Source organism: Myotis yumanensis, unplaced genomic scaffold (assembly GCF_028538775.1).
Source record: "Myotis yumanensis isolate MYYU_CA2020_CCGP unplaced genomic scaffold, mMyoYum1.0.hap1 SCAF_1, whole genome shotgun sequence".
Taxonomy (NCBI): domain Eukaryota; kingdom Metazoa; phylum Chordata; class Mammalia; order Chiroptera; family Vespertilionidae; genus Myotis; species Myotis yumanensis.
The window spans coordinates 231,880,002-231,896,278 of record NW_027223752.1 but is presented as its reverse complement, the minus strand read 5'-3'; the positions used below and the strand labels follow the sequence as shown (position 1 = coordinate 231,896,278).

At 41.3% G+C, this 16,277-nt stretch overlaps 1 non-coding gene and 1 pseudogene across 1 annotated transcript; one reads left to right on the top strand and one right to left on the bottom strand.

Annotated features, from left to right (window-relative positions):
• Nucleotides 1-306: 306 nt before the first annotated feature.
• On the bottom strand, nt 307-439 carry LOC139000640 (small nucleolar RNA SNORA63). Its single transcript, XR_011469661.1, has one exon. It is a non-coding gene; the product is annotated as a small nucleolar RNA SNORA63 (small nucleolar RNA).
• A 14,681-nt stretch (nt 440-15,120) lies between these two features.
• On the top strand, nt 15,121-15,468 carry LOC138996854 (ferritin light chain pseudogene; annotated as a pseudogene).
• Nucleotides 15,469-16,277: the final 809 nt, after the last annotated feature.

Below are 16,277 nucleotides of genomic sequence, written 5' to 3'. Positions count from 1 at the left end.
GGTCGACGCTCCATCCACTGAGCCAAACCACTGAGCCAAACCGGTTAGGGCGAAAGTTAGTTTTTAAAAGATTTTTAGCTATGCTAAGTCTTGGTTTCTTCACCTGAAAAAAGTGAGAATAGGTAATAAGTACCCCCATGAGTCCTTGGTTTGAATTAAATGATACCGAGTAAGAAAGCCCAGTACAGAGCTTCACGCTTAGGAAATACTCCATGTTAGTTCATTTCTTCATTTCTTTCTCCCTTTATTTCTTTTTTTTTTCTTCATTCAAGAATCACCAGTCAGTCAATATTTATTTTAACAATTATGTATGAGACCAACCGTCCCTGGCTGCTACAGGAGTCTAGCAGACAGGTATAGTTAAAAAAACAACTTTATTTTGAGCAGGGGGGACAACAACACAGCACTTAACAGCTATATTGTAGTCTGAATCCTGCTTTCTCGCTCTTTCTTTCTACCTTTCTTTTTTCTTTCTTTCTTTCATTATTTCTTCTTTCTTTCTTTCTTTCTTTCTTTCTTTCTTTCTTTCTTTCTTTCTTTCTTTCTTTCTTTCTTCCTTCCTTCCTTCCTTCCTTCCTTTCCCTTCCTTCCTTCCTTCCTTCCTTCCTTCCTTCCTTCCTCTTCCTTCCTCCTTTCCTTCCTTCTTTTCTTCCTTCCTCCCTCCCTCCCACCCTTCCTCCCTCCCTCCCTTCCTTCCTCCCTCCATCCCTCCCTCTCTTTGTTCCTTCCTTATAGAGGCAAATGTTAAAGTCAGTTAAACATTAGGGAGTCTATAAAAGCCATAACTATACACCCAGGACTTGTTAGGATAGTCTCACTTCCAAATACTTCATTCCATTGCCAGATTATGTATACAGGTTTTGATTTCAGATTCATGATTTTCATCATGCTTATGTTCCTTTGGTTATCTTTTCATGAAATCTAATAGTGTGGGACACTTACCAAGTGCCACCCAATCTTCTGAAATGAGAAAAATAGCTCTGAGAGTCTGAATATGGCTGTCTGCAGCTTCATTGATAGCCAAAGCCTCATACAGTTAACTGGGATATTACTTGCCTTCCTTAATGGTTAGACAGCCTTAGTTAATTGGAGTGGTAAAAGTGTTTCTCAATAAATATGCATTTTTTCAACCCCAGTGATTTTAAGGATTACATTTTTTAAAAAATCAGGAAAAGTATTGAATACATTTTATAAAGCAAAGATAACATTGAAACTAAAAGTTGATAAAACTTCACCAAAAAATAAAACTATAGATTATTCACCCTAATAAATATTTATGCAAAATCTTCAAAAAATTATTATCAAATATACATTAAAACCATATGTGCATATTTTTAGAAAAGCAAAAGTGGTTCAATATTAGGAGTTTCAGTTGAATAATTCATCATATTAATAGACCTAAAGAGAAAAATCATATAATTATTTCCAGAGATGCAGAAAAGGCATTTGCCAAATTCCATTTGTGAATTTTACAGACATATAAAAAGAAAATGACAATGTAAGACTTGATGGACACTTCCTTGACATATATAAAAATTACATATATAACATTAATAACAAAGACAGAGGTATTTTCTCACTAAAATTAGTAATAAAATGAGTAATGTCCATTATCTCCATACAAAGATGCTCATGAAATCCACTGTTATGTAACATCTGCAATGATTAATACTTACAACAAAATGTTACATAGCAATGGTCTTCACTCTTCTTATCCCCGAATTTAGTGGAAAAGGCTCTGGCTTTGTTGTTAAGGTCATATGCAACTTTTATATTAATTAATATAGTAAAACAGAATATTAATTCGCATAATGTTATATAATTAATAGATATTAATATGTTAAAGAAAATTCCTGCAAGACTCTGAATTAGAAAAACAAAAGAAAGGCATACCATTTTTCTGGGGAGAATGATTCAATATCATAGAGATGCCAGTTTTTCCTAAGTTAACTTATAAATGTAATGCAAGTCCATTAAAATACCACCAGATGTTTGTTTTTTCTGAAGCTTGACAAGTGGATTAAAAAATTCATTTGAAAGTATATTTTATGAGCAAGAATATCCAGAAAAACTCTGGGAGAGAGGAACTAGGAGGGAAGCTAGCCTATTAGATATTAAAGCACCCTGCCAACCTTTGTAACTAAGAAATGGTATTGGTGGATGAATAGACAGGCAACCCAGTGAAACAATTACAATTGCAAATTTAATATATGATCAAGGTGACTTCTCAAATCAGTGGAGAAAAGATCAACTTTTTGATAAGTAATATTTGGATAACTGGATGGTCATATAAAAAAAGATATGATGTATTTATTTCTTACACCAGGATAAATTCCAAATGGATGAGAGATTTCAATGTGAACAATTAAAACATAAGTACTAGATAAAAACATGAGTGAATTTCACTAAAGCTTAGGACTAGAAAAAAAATCCTATTATTCAAAATTCTAAAGACATATAAGAAAAATAAACTATGAAAAGGAAAGAAAAACTTTTGTCTGGAAAAAAATACTATAAGCAAAGGGGGGATAAGTCAAACTGAGAAAAATATTAGCACCTTGTAAAACAACAAACTGTGTCACTGAATATCCCTAACATATTTAGGGCTTCAAAAAAATATCTTAGATACCAATAATTATATAGAAAATGGACTAAAGAATAACAACAACAGCAAACCATCTGATTAAAAAATGGGCAAATGATCTGAATAGACACTTCTCCAAAGAGGACATACAGATGGCTAATGGACATCTGAAAAAAAAAATGCTCAATATCACTAATTATCAAGGAAATGCAAATTAAACCATAATAGATATCACCTCACACTTGTGAGAATGGCTATCATAAATTAATCAACAAATAACAAGTGTTGGTGAGGATGTGGAGAAAAAGGGAACCCTCATGCACTGATGGTGGAAAGGCAGATTGGTGCAAGCCCCTGTGGAAAACAGTATGGAGGGTTCTCAAAATTAAAAATGGAACTTCCCAGCGATTCCTCTTCTGGGAATTTAAGGATTTATTTTTCTTCTATAATTGAAACTTTGTTGCCTTGAGCCGAGGCCCCAGCCAGCCAGGGCAGGCAGGAAGCTTGGCTTCCTCCATCGCCGAGGCAACCAAGCCTCCTGCTTGCTCCAGCTCCTTAGCTGCTGGGAATTTAAATGAAAAAATCCAAAACACTAAATTGAAAAGGTTATACAGTCCCATGTTCTTATATATGATACTAGAGGCCCAGTGTACAAAAATTTGTGCATTCATGGAGGTCCCTCAGCCCGGCCTGTGCCCTCTTGCAGTCTGGGACCCCTTGGGGGATGACCACCTGCTGGCTTAGGCTCACTCCCCCGGGGGATCGGGCCTAAGCTGGCAGTCAGACATCCCTCTGGCAGCCCGGGAGCCCTCAGGGATGTCCACTTGCCAGCAGGGAGCAGGCCTAAGCTGCAGTCGGACATCCTTAGTGCTGCTGAGGGGGCAGGAGAGGCTCCCACCACCACTGCTGTACTGGCAGCCGTCAGCCTGGCTTGTGGCTAAGCAGAGCTCCCCCTGTGGGAATGCATTGACCACCAGGGGACAGCTCCTGTATTGAGCATCTGCCCCCTGGTGGTCAGTGTGTGTCATAGTGACCAGTCATTCCCAGTCGTTCTGCTGTTAGGGTCAATTTGCATATCACCCTTTTATTGTATAGGATAGAGGCCTGGTGCATGGGTGGGGGCCAGCTGGTTTGCCCTGAAGGGTGTCCTGGATGAGGGTGGGGGTCCCGGTGGGGTGCCTGGCCAGCCTGGGTGAGGGGCTGATGGCTGTTTGCAGGCTGGCCAACCCCCCCAGCAGGGACCCTCACCCCATTAGAGTGTGGCCAGCCTGGGTGAATGGCTGATGATTGTTTGTAGGCTGGCCACAGCCCCTTCAGGGTGGGGGTCTCCCCTGGGGTGCCTAGCCAGCCTGGGTGAGGGGCTGAGGGCTGTTTTTAAGCTGGTCACACCCCCTTCGGGGGGGGGGGGCGGCATCCTGCTGGGGTGCCTGGCCAGCCTGGGTGAGGGGCTGATGGCTGTTTGCAAGCTGGCCCCAGCCCCTTCAGGTTAGGGGTCCCTGCTGGGGTGTCTGACCAGCCTGGGTGAGGGACTGATGTCTGTTTTCAGGCTGGCCATGGCCCCCAGCCACCCAAGCTCCCAATGGAGGCTGGCTGGAAGCAGGTATCTGGGATTTATTTTTCTTCTATAATTGAAACTTTGTTGCCTTGAGCCGAGGCCACAGCCAGCCAGGGCAGGCAGGAAGCTTGGCTTCCTCCATCGCCGGGGCAACCAAGCCTCCTGCTTGCTCCAGCTCCTTAGCTGCTGGCCGCCATCTTGGTTGGGTTAATTTGCATATAGTCACTCTTGGGGCGTGGCTTGGGCATAGCGGGGGTGCGGTCAATTTGCATGTTTCTCTTTTATTAGATTAGATATTACAGCATTACTTATAATAGCCAAGATAGGGAAGCAACCTCAGTGTCCATTGGTAGATGAATGGATAAAGAAGAATTATTACCCAGCCATAAAAAATAATGAAATATTGCCATTTGCAACAACATGGATGGTCCTAGAGCAGGGGTGGGCAAACTTTTTGACTCGAGGGCCACAATGGGTTCTTAAACTGGACCGGAGGGCCGGAACAAAAGCATGGATGGAGTGTTTGTGTGAACTAATATAAATTCAAAGTAAACATCATTACATAAAAGGGTACGGTCTTTTTTTTTTTAGTTTTATTCATTTCAAACGGGCCGGATCCAGCCCGCGGGCCGTAGTTTGCCCACAGCTGTCCTAGAGGGTATTGTGCTAAGTGAAATAAGCCAGACAGAGAAAGACAAATACCATATGATTTCACTTATGCGTGGAATCTAAAAAGCAAACTAAATAAATTAACAAAACAAACTCATAGATATAGAGAACAAACAATGATTTCTAGGTGGGAGACAGGTTGGGGAGCTGGGTGAAAAAGGTGAATTAAGGGATTAAGGACAACAAATTGGACAGTGTGGTGGTTACGAGAGGGAAGGGGATGGTGGGAGTTGGAGGGGGGCCTAATACATGGAGATGGAAGGTGGTTTGGCTTGGAATGGTGGGCACATAGTGCAATATACAGGTTTGTATCATAGAAATGAACACTTGAAACCTATATGATCCTATTAAGCAATGTCATTCCCAATTAATTTCATTTAAAAATGTAAGCAAACAAATTTTTTAAAAATCAACAATAAATCGGGAGTTATAAAATAGTCATGGGGATGTAAAGTACAGCATGGGGAATATAGTCAACAATATTGTAATAATTATGTATGGTGTCAGATGGGTACTTGAATTATTGGGGGGTCACATTATAAGCTATATAAATGTCTAATCACTATGTTGTACACCAGAAACTAATATAATACTATATGTCAACTGTAATGGAAAATTTTTAAAATTTAGCAACAAATATATATATATGTGTGTGTATATATATATATGAGATGGATTAGCAAACAAATTAATAGTTTACAGAAAAATAAACTTATAAAGTTAAATGACCCAATCACATGAATATTTGCTTACTTTACTTCATAATAAAAAAAAGTGTGTTTTAGATTGAGATGTCATTTCTCATCTATTAAGTAGCAAATCCAAACTGTCTTATTAGTTTGGCAAAAACTGTAGATCAGGCTTTTTAAAAAAACAACTGAGCACTTTCATATATGGCTTATGGAATTGCAAAGTGGTACAATTCTTACAGAAGGAAATTTGGCAATATCTAACTAAATTATATGTGAATTTAAACTTTGATTTAACAATCCCACTTCTATGAATGTATTCCAAAGATACATTGGCAAAATAAAACAAAAAAGGAAGGAAGGAAAGACAAGACTATAATTTCAAGGTTATTTATTGCAGAATTAATTACAATAGTAAAAACATGGAAAAGACTCAACTGTCCATCAATAGGAGATTGGTCAAATAAATCCTGATACATTTACATAATGCAGTCACACACAGCTTTATAGAAGAATAAGAATAACTATGTAAAGCCTACTATTACAGAGTGATACCTAGGATAAATTATGTGAAAAAAGCAAGGTAAGGCAAATGTGAATAGTGTGCTAGTTTTAAGTAAAAGAAGTATGGATAGATATACATGTCTGTTTATATTAATAAAAAGGAAATGTTAGAAGGCTAAACCATGAAATTGAGAGAAAATGGGGCTCTGGCTGAATGGCTTGGTTGAAGCATCGTTCCCTACACTGATAGGTTGCGGGTTCGATCCCCAGTCAGGGCATATACCTAGGTTTCTGGTTCAATCCCAGTGGGGGTGTGTATGGAAGGCAACTGATTGATGCTTCTCTCTCTCTCTCTCTCTCTCTCTCTCTCAAATCAATAAAATATATCCTCCAGTGATTATTTTAAAAATTAATAAAAATATATACAATACTAAAACAGTGACTGGAACATATATTACACTCAGAAAATTTCAACCATCATGTTGATCATCAGCCTGGACAGTGGAAGGAGAACAAAGCTGATTTAAATCTTGATCCTTCCATTTATGAACAAGGAACAAATTATTTGGTTCCATTTAGAAATATATATATGAAAGCACCTTCTGTGTGCTAGTCTCAAAAAACTGGGTCACTGCTTAGGAGGAAGCAATCTGCAGTCTGTCTCCCCAGTTCTGAAATTGTTATCCTGACAGTCACAGATCATAATGCCAGCACTGAGTTGGTTTGCAAATGCAGCAAAACAGGTTCCAATGGCCCCGCTGCCCTGGCTCAGTGGTTGAGCATCGACCTATGAACCAGGAGATCATGGTTCGATTCCCAGTCAGGGCACATGCCTGGGTATGAGGCAATCCAGTGTTCTCCAGTGTGGGGCAAACAGGAGGCAGTCGATCAATGATCCTCTCTCATCATTGATGTTTCTCTCTCTGTCTTCCTTTCCCTTCCTCTCTGAAATCAATTAAAAAATATATCAAAACAGCAAAACATACACATACACACACACACACACACACACACACACACACACACACCACAGGTTACAATGATCTAAACCGAAAAGCTCCCAAAGTAGAAATGAAAAGCCATGTTTGCAGCACCTCAGCTAAGTGAAAATAGCCAAAAAGAACCGTGGGCACTTGCTTTCTTCTTTGCTCACCACACTGACCACTGGGTTGATTTGCTGTCTGAAAGGACCTACCACTGCCCTATGTTCAACGAACTTCTGTTGTTTCCTATTAATCTAGAAGGGTTTGCTTTAATTCATACATTGTAATTTGAAATATACCTTAGGCCCCAGCCCACTTTTTTTAAATGTGAAATGAGCCATGATTACTCCTCCAATCATCATCAATAAGCAAAAGAAAGTCCCAAGGAAGTCAGCCATCGGCTAGACATCAGGCAGCTGGGACTACGGGATTGTCTGCTGTGGCTATTAAAACTGAGGGTCCTTATGACTTTGATTACATTTAGCTTTGAATCCTAACTATAGAAATCATATTTTCTTTCTTCCTACAACCCTCAGAGACCTAGCTTTTCCCCATGGATAATCAACAACCCCCAAGGCAGCAGATGACAAGAGAGTGAACCTAATGGTCACAGGTCTCAACCTCTGGCTGGCTAAAGGTAATATATTGACCTAAGTTCTGTTTCAGTTCCCGACCCCTAAGACGGAGCAACCCCCTGGCTACTTTCCTATGAGACTAGGCAGAGGGACAGACCTTAGAGTTGTCCTCAAGACCTGAAGAAATGATTTATTACCCTTTCCTTACTACATCCAACCAGTCAGCTCCCAACATGACTTGGAACCCCTTAACCCACAGTATTTCTTGATTTTGTCCCATAGAACCTGTAACCTACAGGCCATTGGGGAGCCAGGTCTTTCAGAGTGCTCACTTCCCACACTTGGATTGGCCAATTCAATATTAAACTATCTTCTTTTCCATACTGTACACTCCTGCTCATGCATTTTTGGGGGCCATTGCCCACAGGCAGGTGGACTCAAATATTGGGGTTTTAATAACACCCCAGCTTGACTGGCATCACTGAGCAGTGTAAGGGAAGGAAGAGACTAGTTTCTGCATAGGCCACAGAACAATCTTTCTCTGTTCTTTATATTCTGCTGGATTGAGAACCTGAATGTTTCCATGGTTACGAAGGCCACTTAATGGGGCAAAGGGCAGAGTACACATGGCATGGGGGCATCTAAAATGACAAATGTCACGCTTTTGTCTGGGGCCGCATGCTAAGGAATCAGAGCAGGACTTGTGAAGTCACTTTCGGGGGGGAGGACACTTTTTGGAAAGTCTTTTCACACAAAGGTGCTAAAAACTACACACAGAGATGAAAACCTCCCTCGATTTAAATCCTTCCAGGATTACCATCGTTCAAAGGATAAAGTCCAAATTCCTTCACTCAGCATCCGAGGCTCTGCACGACCTGCTCCCGGATATTGATGTGTCTCCTCCTTCAGGCACGCAGGCCCGTGGCTCAGCCTGCCCTTCTGCACTCTCTCTCCTTTGACTGGCAAACCCTACTTTTCCCTTCCCTTTGGGCCAGCTCGTGGATCACTTCCTGGCAGCCTTGACGCCTCTCTCAGAATTTATAGCCCCACCCAAACCCTCCATGGCCCTTATACTCTTATATTGATTGGTTTACATGCCTTTCTCCCCTGTGAGACTACAAGATCCTGAATAGAAAGACTATGACATATGTTATTTACCTTGCAACACACAGAACTGAAAACATAGTAGACACTAAAAAAAAATTAAAGAAAGAAAAGCTTTTCAAAATAAATGATACCACCTATGAAGTATTCTTGCTTTAAAAATGTTGACCATGAACCAGAGCCTTTTAGACCTAGCTTCTTTTTCAAAGAAAAGACAGCAATGAAGAAGCAAGCAAAATTATACTATCAGGAAATGATCATAATCTAGGTTTTTTGGCTATCTGACACAGCATGGAAAAGAAGAAAGAGAGTAGGATGAGGGACTCTTCTAGAATAAAAGAGACTTAAATATATATCACAATCAAATGTAATGTGTAAGCCTTTTATAAAGATTTTTGAGGATGATTAGGGAAATCTGAGTATGGAAAGAGTATTAGAATTATTAAGTTATTACTGCTCATTAGACATGAAAATTGTTATTTTGGTTATATCTGAAATTTCCTTACTTAAGGGCAAAATAATGTGATGTAAAGAATTTTTTAAAAAATACTAGAGCAAAATAAATGTAAAATCTGCTAACCATACAAATAAGGCATTTGGGGGGTATGTGACATAATAAAAATATATATACATTTGGTCTTTGTCCCGCATTGCTGGCAAAGAGCTCCTAAAACTCTTGGGATTTCCTGAGTATAAAACTGTCTTTTGTTATTCATGAGTCCCTTTAACCACACCAGAGTTTAAACTAATGAGAGGATTCGTGGTAGTACCGCAGATGACTGCAGGATGGGGCCAACCTTGTGACTAGTAGGTTAGAACTTTCAGCCCCACTCCCAACTTTTGGGGAGGGAAAGGGACTGAAAATTATTGGCCAATCACTAATGGTCAACAATTTAATCAATTGTGTCTATATAATGAAACCCTAAACAATATTATAGAAGCCCCATATAAAAACCCTGAGCAATAGGGTTCAGGGGCACTTGGGGGTTGGGGAACACATCCATGTGCTGGGGAGATGCACACCTGCAGAGGGCACAGAAGCTCAGCTCTACCCCTCCCCCACATAATTTATCCTGTACATCTCTTCTAAGTGGCTACTCAGAGCTGTATCTATTGTAATGACAACGGTAAGTAAGGCAGTTTCCTCAATTCTCTCTGTCATTCTAGTGAATTACCAAACCTGATGGGGGCTAGGCTGGGAACCCCTGAACTTGTAGTTGACCAGGCAGAAGTTCAAGAAGCCTTGGGACTCTGTTTGCGGCTGACATCTGAATGGGGGCAGTCTTGTGGGACTGAGCCCATGATGTGTGGGGGTCTGTGTTCACTCCAGAACTGAATTGAATTGTAGAGCACCCAATTGATTGTTACAGAAAAATGGCCAAGTATAGATAATTGTGGCAAAATACAGATAATTATTGAATCTGTGGGATGGATATATGATAATTTATTACACTATTCTTTCTACTTTGGTGTGTTTCAAAACTTCCCTAACGAGAACATTAAAAAACTTAAAGGAATACTCTTTCGAAATTCATTTGCCTGTTTAAAGAGAACACTTGCAAAACGTAGACATCCTGGTAAAATGGAGCCGTATCACATAGTGATTTTAATTCATGTCTCTTTTATGACAAATAATGAACATCTTTATATGTGTTTTTTATGCATTTGTGTATCTTCTTTTGTAAAGCAACTGTTCAAGGCATTTTCCCAAGGGAAATGAGAACACCCACCCACATAAGGACTTGTGAAAGATGGTTCATAGTGGCTTTATTCAAAATAGCAAAAATAAATAAATAAAGAAAACATCCCCTATGTCCACCAATAGGAAAACAGATAAAGAAATGGTGGCATTTTATACACTGGAGTATTACTCAGCATTAAAAAAAGAACAAACCATTGTTACATGCAATAACATAAACCGAATGTTAAAAACACTGTGTTGAATGAATGAAGCCAGACACACACATAAAATTCATATTGTATGATTTTATGAAGAATTTTGAGACCAGGCAAAATCGATCTATAGGTATAGAAATAAAAACAATGGTTGTCAGAGGAAGATGAATGGAAAAGGGTAGGAGGGAGCTTTCTTGGTGACACATATTCTATCTTGAGTGGGCTATTGGGTATATAGGTGTCAAAACTCATCAAATTCTACAAATCCTACATTTTAGATCTGTGCATTTCACCCTATATAATTATACTTCAATTGAGAGAGACTGAAAGAGAGAAAATCCAAAAACAAAGGAATGTGTTGTTAGTAGTGGAATTTCAGACATTAGTTGCCATAGACCAATTTCAGCATGTCATAATTTCAAGAGTTTCATCAAAAGGTTGATGAGACTTGGGGACTCAACAGGGTTGAGTCACACATGTAGTCACCTGTTGGAAATGGTTAAAGGCATTTCCTCAAACCTGAATAGGAAACTGATTGTGGCTGCCAGACAGTTAAAGGGCATCTTAATCTACATGTTATTGCCTCCTACTGGCCAAACACCTGAACAGCCGTAGGCTATTCCCCAAACTGACAATACTTCTGTACCCTTTGAAACCTTACCCTTTGAAATGTATTATCTCCACCTTGCCTTAGGACAAATTGTGTTAATAAAAGCAAGGGTCCTAGACAAGGAGGCTCTCTTCAGTTCCTTTAGCTGAAGGTCCTCTGACCCCCAATGCCTTTCAAAATTATATCTCGTCTCCAGACTCTTTATTAGTCTCTGGATTCCTATGTCATCTGCGCACAGCCCCTTTTCCAGATTCCTGAACCCTTCTTGATGCTGGGACATGAACACCGGCAATTAGTAAGGGGGGTATTTTCAGGTGAGAAGACACGCCTTCCTAGTCTTTCTGCCAGTTGTGAATGTGTGATTCAGGACTCTCTGTAGTCACCCTGAGACATCTGAATTCCCCTTTGCTTAGGCATCGATGCAGAGCAGAAGTTCCCCTTTGCTTAGGCAGCGATGCAGAGCAGAAGGCCACCCCTGAGATCTGAAACTCCACTTGCTGCAGTCCCAGTCCAGAATTCTTAGTGTGACACCATGGAAACAGCACTAGCTTTCTCTATAGGCTGCACAAGTGACCCTGCTGACATCCTCCTTAGAGGAAGAAGCAGAAATATCATTAGCAATAAGTGGGCTGTATTTGACTGCAAGGAACACAGTGGCCAGGCATATGGTACTTCTCAGTTCTCTGAGTTTATCCCATGGAGTTCAAGGTCCTCGGTTCATAGAACTCAGAAATGAGGGCTCGTTAATCAGAAGGGCTAGGTAGAAAGCAAAATTCTTACTTTAATTTTGAGATGACTATTTATTTTGGTGTTTATGCACTAGAAATACACTATATTAATAATGCTTGTTTAGAGCACAATAAAATATGTTAATCCTCCCCAGGTATCTTAATTTCAAGGGCTATCATAATAAAATACCACAAATGGGGGGATTGAAACAACTAACATTTATTTTTCTCACAGTTGTGTAGGCTAGAAGCCCAAGATCTAGGTGTGGGCAGGGTTGATTTCTACCTGAGGCCTCTCTCCTTGGCTTGTAGACGGCTGCCTCCTCCCTGTGTCCTCACATGGTCTTTCCTTTATGTGTGTCTATGCTCTAATCTCTTCTCATTAGGAGACCATTCATATTAGATTAAGGCCCACCCATACTAGCACATTTTAACTTAATTAGCTCTATAAGGCCCTAGCTCTCTATGTAGTCACATTTTGAGGTACTGGGGTTAGGAATTTAACATATTAATTTTGGAGGGCATAATTCAGCCTATAAAACCAGGTAAAGTGGGTATTGTCCCATTTTGCTCATAAGAAAAACGAGCCTCAAGAAATTAAGCGACTACATCAAAGCTGCTTAGCTGGTAGGAAGTAAGGATGGGTGTGGTGGCACACGCTTGGGCCTCACCATTGAATGCAGCCTGGCTGACTTCCAGCTGCCAGTGTCTGAACCTCATCCTCGAGGGGCTTTCTCTGAAGCTTGTAAAGATACTCTCCCCGCCTCTCAGCAAGAGATGCCTCAAATGACCAACTCCAAGCAGTAGTCCTCTACCAACTAAAGATGGGAGCAGGTATATAAATACCCCGTGGTCAGCAAACCGGGGCTCGAGAGCCACATGCGGCTCTTTGGCCTCTTGAGTGTGGCTCTTCCACAAAATACCACATGCGGGCACACACATACAATGCAATTGAAACTTTGTGGCCCATGCGCAGAAGTCGGTATTTTGTGGAAGAGCCACACTCAAGGGGCCAAAGAGCTGCATGTGGCTCGTGAACCACTGTTTGCTGAGCCTCAGTTTTCCGACCACTGCGGCCTAGCCCAATAGATAAAACTGCTTGAAATTGTGATATTTGACCATTTTGACCTATAAAAATAGCATTATCATAAAATTCAACTAAATAGAAGTATATGCATAGGCATATGCATATAAATAACCACATGAAAACGCATGCACCCAAAAAACATACATATGTACATGTCATGTAAACATAATATACTTTTTATAATGTCAGGAGGCCACCCATTTGATCTTTTTAAAGCAAAAGTCTTTGTGTCTCTCCTCTTCACTAAATCCTTCAGTCCTATCACTGCCATGGTAAAATCCAAGTTCCATATAATGATATCACCATCCCATTATTTTCTAGCTCCAGCCTTTTTATCCTGGCTGTTGTCTGCACTCTGTTTTGTCTTGATATTACCAAACAGCTTAGAATTAAATAGGAAAAGAAAAGGAAAACACTCTGCTATTTCACAAGCCTTCGTTCTTCATCTTGCACAACGTGACAGCCATACACTTTTTCTTGGGCTCCCTTTTTCAAGATGGAATTAGTCCAACCCTGCCAAGACCATCTCTTTACCTTGGATATAAATCCATGATTGTATTAATCACACTCGACACAATATTTTTGTTTGCTTAACTGTCTCCCCTCTCCGAATGCAAGGTACTGAGGCCTGGTTTTGATCAACCCTCTCTGTTCAGCATTTATCACAGAGCCAGGTGCATAGTAGGTGCTCAGTAAATGTGGTTGAATGAAGATAAACTCAGAACTTGAGCGTGGTTATCTAGGCTTCAGTAAAGCACTGCACAAAAGGTATATGAACAATACCTAATTCTTGTTCTTTTAAAAATATATATATTTTTATTGCTTTCAAAGAGGAAAGGAGAGGGAGAGAGAGATAGAAACATCAATGATGAGAGAAAAATCACTGATTGGCTGCCACAGCTCAGGGTTCCAGAGCTGGGGAGAGATGTCCCTTAATTGCAGACTGCAAAAACCAGTGGGGATCATGGCTGAGTGACACAGAGGCTGCTGGAGAACCCAGCTGTTCCTCTTTAAAGGGCCAGTGTGTGGCCTTACTTGGACTCAATCCCTCTAGGCTCAGCACTGGGGCAACAGCTGGGGTGGGGGTGGAGGGAGATTCAGTGATATGTGAGAAGAAACTGAATTATCTGGCATTGGAGCAAGAACTCAGGGGTGGCTTTTTCCAAGACGGGGTGCTGGCAGGGGTCATTATTCCTATGCTGAGACCTTCCCCACCCAAGCTGTTTGCAGTGACTTTTCCATAAGAATGTCCTGTCCTGGTTCAGGCTTCAAACATTCCTAAAATCTTTCAAACAAGCAGCAGCTGGCATCAGCATGCCCCATCGCTATCAATAAGAGGCCCAAGACCTGGCACTAGTACCAGCCTGTTTTGCTTCACAGCTTGGCCTCACCTGGGCACTTCTAAACCCACTACAAGTAGCAGTCATCTGCAAATAGCTCTGTAGCTCCGCCAGGCAGTGGCTAACTTTGCGCCTCCCTGGAGGCCCCAGAGCCATGCACCCGGCGGACAGTTTCAGACCATACCAGATTACAACTCTGCACGTCCACCAGCGACATATATTTTACTTGTATCTAAAAATCAAAATAAACAAACAAGCAATCTAATGAACCAAATAAACTGATGAATAAAATAGAACCAGAGGCATGGAAACATGGAACAGACTAAGGAATCTCAAAGGGAAGGGGGGTGGTGGAGGGGGACAGGAAGAGATTAACCAAAGAACTTATGTGCATATATGCGTCACCTATGGACATACACAGTAGGGCAGTGAAGGACTGGGGTTGGGTGGGAACCGGGTGAAGGGGGGTAACGGGGTAAATAAAGGGGGACATCTGCAATACTCTCAACAATAAAGATTTTTTAAAAACTTAAAAAAATGCTCAACGTCACTAATCATCAGAAAAATGTAAATTATACCTACAGTGAGGGCCAGTGCCCTCAGTGATCCCCTGATCTATCTCTTGCTTCAACAATGTTTGGAAGGGACAGACCCAGGGACACCCCTTCTTCGAACCTGTGACCACCCTCCCACCTCTTTTCCAGTCACCACCTTCAGAACCACCTCAGCCATCCTCAACCTCCAAGACCAGCCAACAACCATTCCTTTTACCTTAACTTCTTATTGCTGAACAACCATGAAGTCCCAAATTCATCAGAACTATTCCACCAAGGTGAAGGCTGAAGTCGACCTGCATCTGCGGGTCTCCTGCACCTACCTGTCTCTGGGCTTCTATTTCGACCTCAACGATGTGGGTCTAGAGGGCGTGGGCCACTTCTTCCTGGAGTTGGAGGAGAAGAAGCTGGAGGGCGCTGAGCATCTCTTAGAGATGCAAAACCAGGACAGTAGCGGCATTCTCTCCCAGGATGTGCTGAAGACTTCCCAGGAGGAGGTTTACCGCACAGCCCCTCCGCTCTGTGACTGCCTGGAGAACCACTTCCCGGGTGAGGAGGTGAAACTCATCAAGAAGATGAATGCCACCTGACTAACCCCTCAGGCTGGCCGGCCCCCAGCTGGGCTGGGCGAGTATCCTTTTGAAAGGCAACTGGAAGCCTTTGGAGCCCAGAGGTCTTTGAAGGGCCCCTCTGCATTCCCCTGGTGTCTGGCTTTTGCATGAGCCTCTCCCTAAAACCCTAGGCATCCTTTTAACCACCCGGAAGTCTTCTCTGATGCATTGGACCAAATGGAAACAATAAAGCTTTTTGCAGCAAAACAAACAAACAAACAAAGAAACCAGGACAATGAGGTATCACCTCACGCCTGTCAGAATAGCTACCATCAATAAATCAACAAACAATAAGTACTGGTGAGGAAACTGGGAAAAGGGAACCCTTGTGCACTGCCTTTGGGAATGCAGACTAGTGCAGTCACTGTGGAAAACAGCATGGAGTTTCCTGAAAAAATTTAAATATGGAATTGCCGTTTGGCCCAGCAATCCCACTTCTGGAAATATATCCTAAGAGTCCTGAAACACCAATCAGAAAGAATATATGCAACCCTTTGTTCCTAGCAGCATTGTTTCCAATAGCTAAGATCTGGAAACAGCCCAAGTGTCCATCAGTAGTAGATGAGTGATAAAAAAAAGCTGTGGTACATTTACACAATGGAATACTATGGGACTGTAAAAAAGAAAGAACTCATACCCTTTGGGACAGCATGAAAGAACCTGGAGATAATTAAGATAAGTGAAATAAGCCAGTCAGAGAAAGACAAGTATCACATGATCTCACTTATATGTCGCATCTAATGAACTAAATAAACTGACAAACAAATGGGACCAGAGGCATGAATGCA